Source organism: Fukomys damarensis, unplaced genomic scaffold (assembly GCF_012274545.1).
Source record: "Fukomys damarensis isolate Sample0158 unplaced genomic scaffold, DMR_v1.0_HiC HiC_scaffold_23, whole genome shotgun sequence".
Classification (NCBI taxonomy): Eukaryota; Metazoa; Chordata; class Mammalia; order Rodentia; family Bathyergidae; genus Fukomys; species Fukomys damarensis.
In genome coordinates this window covers 7,586,815-7,592,358 of record NW_022900935.1, presented here as the reverse complement: position 1 = coordinate 7,592,358, position 5,544 = coordinate 7,586,815, and positions in this window count along the sequence as shown.

Here is a 5,544-nt window from a genome sequence, read left to right as displayed (position 1 = left end):
TTAGTGAGGAGCTCTGGCAAGTGCTCCACGGGCCGTGCCCCAAACCCCACTTGCAACCCCGCACTGGGCCCCCTGCTGGCCCTGGGACCGCAGAGGAGACCGTGGACAGTCCCTGCTGTGGGAGTGCCAGGCCAAAGGGGAGGCGGACATCAGACCCAAGGCAGAAGGCTCTGGTCTGCTGGGGGCAGGGACATAAGTGGCTGTATTTCAGTGGGACAAGGGCCACCCGGGCCCACCCTACGCCTGGGTGGGAAGTAGGTGAGCAGACAGCTCTGATCCGACAGCCGAGCCCAGCCCGCGGGCTGAGTGAGAATTTGCCTTGGTGTCCAGGGAGAGGACCCTGCAGAGGACGGGACAGTGGAGCAAGGCTGAAGGCAGAGGGGCCTGAGAGCAGGGAAGGAGATCCACTGCCAGAAGCGGTTAAGTCCCTTTAGAGGATAGGGGAAGGAGGCAGGAGGGTGGTGGAGGGAGGAGAAACCCCAGGGTAGGACAAGGAGCTCCTGGAGAGGCCCAGTCAAGGCTGGGGAAGCTGGAGGGTCCCAGGAGTGGCAGGATCTGAGCAGGCTCCCCGGGGGCAGTGATTTCTGAACTGGCCTGGAAGGGTGAGCAGGCACCCAGGCAGGGAGGGGCCCGGTGTGTCCGGGTGAGGGGCTGGGGGCTCCCCGAGTCCTGCGGTGCGGTCGCGTCAGGGTGGAGCCAGGCCTGCCTGTGAGCCGGACTGGGCTGGGGACACAGCTGTGCCTCTGGGGAGCAGCGTGGTGTGTGGGGTGCTGGGGGCCCGTGGGGCAGCGGTGAGAATGGAGGTGGGGCCCACTGGCGGGGGCGGCCTCTCTGTTTGGGCAAAGGCCACAGTGGTGGAATGAATCACACATTTGCCCAGCTGCACGGAAATGCCCAGGGTGGTACACTTAGGCCAGTCTCCCTTTAGCCTCTCGTCACTTTCGAAAGCCAAAAATCTGTGTTTCCGGAAAGCAGGAGTGGGAGCCGCCCAAGTGCCTCGCCCACAACCCGACCCTGAGATTTTAATTATATGTGTGTGAGTCTTTTAAAAAACCCTCTCTGGCTCAGTGACCACAAGTCAGGTTTAGAAAAGCACCAGGTTATGCAGCCAGGCGGATGTGGGGAGCACTTCCTGTCCCCATGGTGCGTGGCCCCGGCATGGACAGGCACACATCTGTGCTGGGCAGGGCAGGGACGGGCACATTTGGGCAGGAGCAAGTGGGAGGCTTTGTCCCCAGACCAGGGAGGAGAAGGAATGGTATGTGCGGGTCCCCCAGCATAGGAGGGGCACTGGGGCATGCAGCACATGCCCACTCAAGAGCCAGGCTGTTTTCAGAGGCAGGGAGGGTGACAAAGGCCAGGTCTGGGTCCCTACCCTACAGGCAAAAAGAATGAGGTCAGGGTTCTGGGGTTTTGCTGAGTGATTCTTCTTTGAGGACCTACACCTGTGTTTCCTCCCACCTACAGATACACAAATGCCGTAGGTGACAATTTCAGTCGATGCAGGAACTGCAGACACCTGTTATGTGACTGTGTAAAGATTCTCAGATGTGCAAGATAAAACAGATCCAGGATGTTAACTATGAACATGAGACAGAAAGATGGGTCTACAGGCAGCCCCTTCTCCCTACCTTTCAAAGCATCATATGTGCCTGCTTCTGGGTACAGTGCCATGGACAAGTGCATCCTGGGGCTTCCTATTGGATCTGGAGACTAAAGGAGCAACCCACACAACTGCGGGCTCCAAGGTCTGTGGCTGCCCCTGTGTGGCTTGCACAGGTTATCTAGAAACATTCTTGTTCAGCTGAACTGGTCCTACTTCCAAACTTCTCTGTCATGAGTTTGAGAAATCAATAAACTGCCCAGGAAAGTGCCCACTCTGGCTGTTCCAAGAATGCACTAGAAGTTGGGAAATCTTTAGGAAAACAGTAATTTTCATCTGAAATTGGTAAAAGTTCCCGTGGTGCAACACTGAATCAGATATTACTGGAATTGGCCAAAGGGAGTGCCCCTTTCTTTGCTGACCTGGATAGACCCACAGCTGCTCAGTGTCTGTTCCTTGGGTTGGGAAAGCTGATGTCGTGGACGAGCCCTTGTTGGGACCTGGATTTCTCCCCACAGTGCTTCTGGGCAGGTTACTTCTGCTTTAACAACGGGGGCAGCTCCGAGAGGTATAGCTGATTTGGCGCACCTGGTGTTCTGATCTCACCAGCCCTCAGATGCTTCCCCGCTTCCCTCTGTGAAGTGGAAAGGCTGGGAAAGGGCAGGAACTATGGGATGGGAGTGGTGGTCATTCCTCGGGACGTGGGAGAGGCACTGATCTCCATTTTCCTAATTTATTCCAGGTGCCAGGCAACACTATCAGGAGGCCACGCCTGAGATTTAAAGAGCAACAGGTGGGGGTTGAAGGGTATTTCAGCTTTCTTTTTCTTTCTCTTTTTAGAGGCATATAGGGATTTATTAGGCAAAAATGTAAAAGTACATATTCAAAGAAATATGTAGGCTCTCCACTCTACTTTATTTTCCTAAATCAAAATAAGAAATGAAAAACTGTATCATGAAAATGTATCAGTTCAATGGAGAGGCACTTGGGTGGTTTCCAGGTGCTTTCCTCTTACCTGCTTGACCTTAGTCATGCACTTAACCTTCTGGGCTCAGGACCCTAGCTGCCACATGACTTGCATACAAGGCCAATAGAGATCTGGGAAGAGCTAGGCTTGTTCTTGTCATCAGTACTTGGTTTTGGTCCAGCAGATGCCACTGACAGGTTATCCAGGAGTATTTCCTTTCTGGTGTGTGCTTACCCCGACCTTCCCATATAACCAAAGTCTGGAATCTCCCAAAGATCCAGGACTTAGAGGCAGCCCTCAGCAACACCACTGGGAACATCTCCCACACCTGGCTCAGACAGACACCTCCAAATATGACCTGTGCTATTTTGGAGCAGGAGGGGAACCTGTGAGTTAGGGTCTAGCTGTGCGGTCCAGGCTGGCCTTGTACTCGCACGCCTCTTGCCCGAGCCTCCTCCGTGCTGGAATACAGGTGTGTAACACCACACCTGATTTGTACTTAACGTGCGGCCATGGGACCCAGGGTTCCTTCCACACAGTGCTAACAGCATATGATTTTGAAAAAAAGCACCATAAAACTAAGTTGGGGTTGTCCAAAAACCGGTCGCTGCTAGAATACACAGCACAAAATGCCTGCTCTGCTTCCATCCTGTTTCTCTGGCTCGAGGGTCCACAGAGGCAATTTCTGGGATCCCTTGGGTTTTCCCAGTAAAATTCTGCTGCTGGCTCTGGGGTTGGGAAGTCCATGTCTGTGTCTCTGGCAGACTCAGGCTGGGGCTGCAGTGGGGGAGGTGCCCCCATGTGACCACCATGCTGGATGGAGCCCATCTGGGATCTGTCTGGCCAGGAATCCTCTCCCCACGGTGGTCCTGGGGGGAGGGGGCGCTCATATCTGGAGCAGGGTTCCTGAGTGGTCCTTACTCCTCCTGTTTGCAAAATCTGGGGTGGGGATTCCTACTGTTAGGGGTCTCATAAATTCATTTTGGGGCACGTGGGAAAAAGATTCGTGACTCGGTTTCTTTCTAATGGTGTGGAAGCCTTTCCATGGTCCTTCACTTTTCCCATCCATTTTTTTCCTGCCACAATCAGGAATGTTAATTAATTCACATATTCGACACCCTCAGAAGCAGCACTTATTGTACACAAGCCACTCTGTGGGCACAGGAATCACTGCAGTGAAGAGGGCAGGCCAGCCCCTGCCTCCTGGAATTTATACCATATGGGTAGTCACATGAACCCAAGAAAGTATGTCAGGCGTGGTGGCACATGCCAGTAAAAAAATCACATTATTGTGCTGACATCATCCTGTAACTATTATAAATGTATTATATATAATGATACACATATAATTATAAAGCAAACCATTGCTGTCATGTTGTCAGGACCAATTATTCAGTGTAAAAGAAAACAAAAATATAAAGACTAGGATTTTAAGCAAGAGCCTACCAACCTAAATTTGAATTCAAAATGTCAGTTTGACCTCGTTTTTTTGTAATCTTAGAAAACACGTTATTTGTCAACTTTGTTCACTGGAAAGGCACAGAAAGGATGCCAGGTGGAGGCAGCCTCCAAACACCATTCCTAGCCTGGACTTTATTCTCGGACTGGAAATCAGAGAGGCTCTCAGAAACTCCCAGGGACGCAGAGGCCAACATACAGGGGCTTCATAATGGCCACAAGAGGGACAACATGGACACCAGGAGCACGCCAAAACTCATCACGGATGTTAACATCTGTAGTGCATCAGCATCAAACATTGGTCTCCTCGGGACAGGTTCCTCAACTCTGGCACTACTGATGTTTTGGGCAATCTATCCTTTGTCTTGGGCACTTTCTTGTGTATTACTGGGTGTTTAGCAACATCCTTGGCTTCTGCCCATTAGATGCTAGCAGGACCCCATTCCACTCCTCCAGTGCAACAATCCAGTGTGACTCCAGGTACTGCCCAACGCTGCGTGGGGCAAAACTGTCCCTGGTTGAGAACCACCACCTTTGGCTCATGCTCGTAACCCATCCATTATTTTAAAGCCTGGTAAACGGAGTTTACAGGAGATGGAACCAGCACTGGACGAAGTAGAGGAAGAGGGAAGCTGAAATGCAAAGGCCCTGCATGTTTGAGAAACTTCAAGGAGACAGGTATGGCTGCCACTCAGTACTGAGGAGGTGAAGCGCGCAAAACGCCACCACCTGATGGATTTGGCTTTCGAGAACTCAGCACGGTGAGCCCAAGCTCCTGGGACTGAGGAGGGGTTTTATAAAGTTCAGCTGATCCTGATGTGGTGACAGTGCATGACCCCACTCAGGACAAACACCTGCAGAGTTCCCAGCACTCACTGGGACCCTTAACAGTCAGCTCCATAGGGGAACAGGGGCTGGAGGGACATGGGCCGGACATCAGGGATGAACAGTTATGGCTACAAAGCTCCATCTGGAGAAGCAGAGTTTGCTTTCTTAACTGCTTTAATGTAGCTGTGAGAAAATAATCACAGAACCTTGGGCCTCATCCTCTGCCCTCTGCAGAAACCATCTCCAGCTCCCACGCTTCCGGGAGAGGCCCACTGTGGGCAGGAGGTGGCATCCCTGGGCTTGGCACTGTCCCCATGCTGCTGTCCACATCCCAGGCCCTGCACCCACCTGTCACAGGCCAGATCTCCTGATGCCAAACCCTGCGTTCGTCCACCCGACACCAACAAAACACTATTTTTGTTCCCTAGATGAAATTAGACTCACCCAGGAGACCTAAATCTGTCTTGTTTCTGACCAAAAGTAAGACTTCAAAAGACAGCCATCCTCCTACTCCCGCTCAGAGTGGCTGTCATAATAGATTCCCCTGTTCTCTCTGACCCGTCCTGCCTCCCAGCAAACCCTTCCCATGCCCCTGCCACGGTCCACAGGAGGACCTCGAGCAGCTGTCTGCCTGCCCGCCTGCCTGTCTCTTGTGATCTCTTGTACTTTCTGCCTGCAGACATCTTCC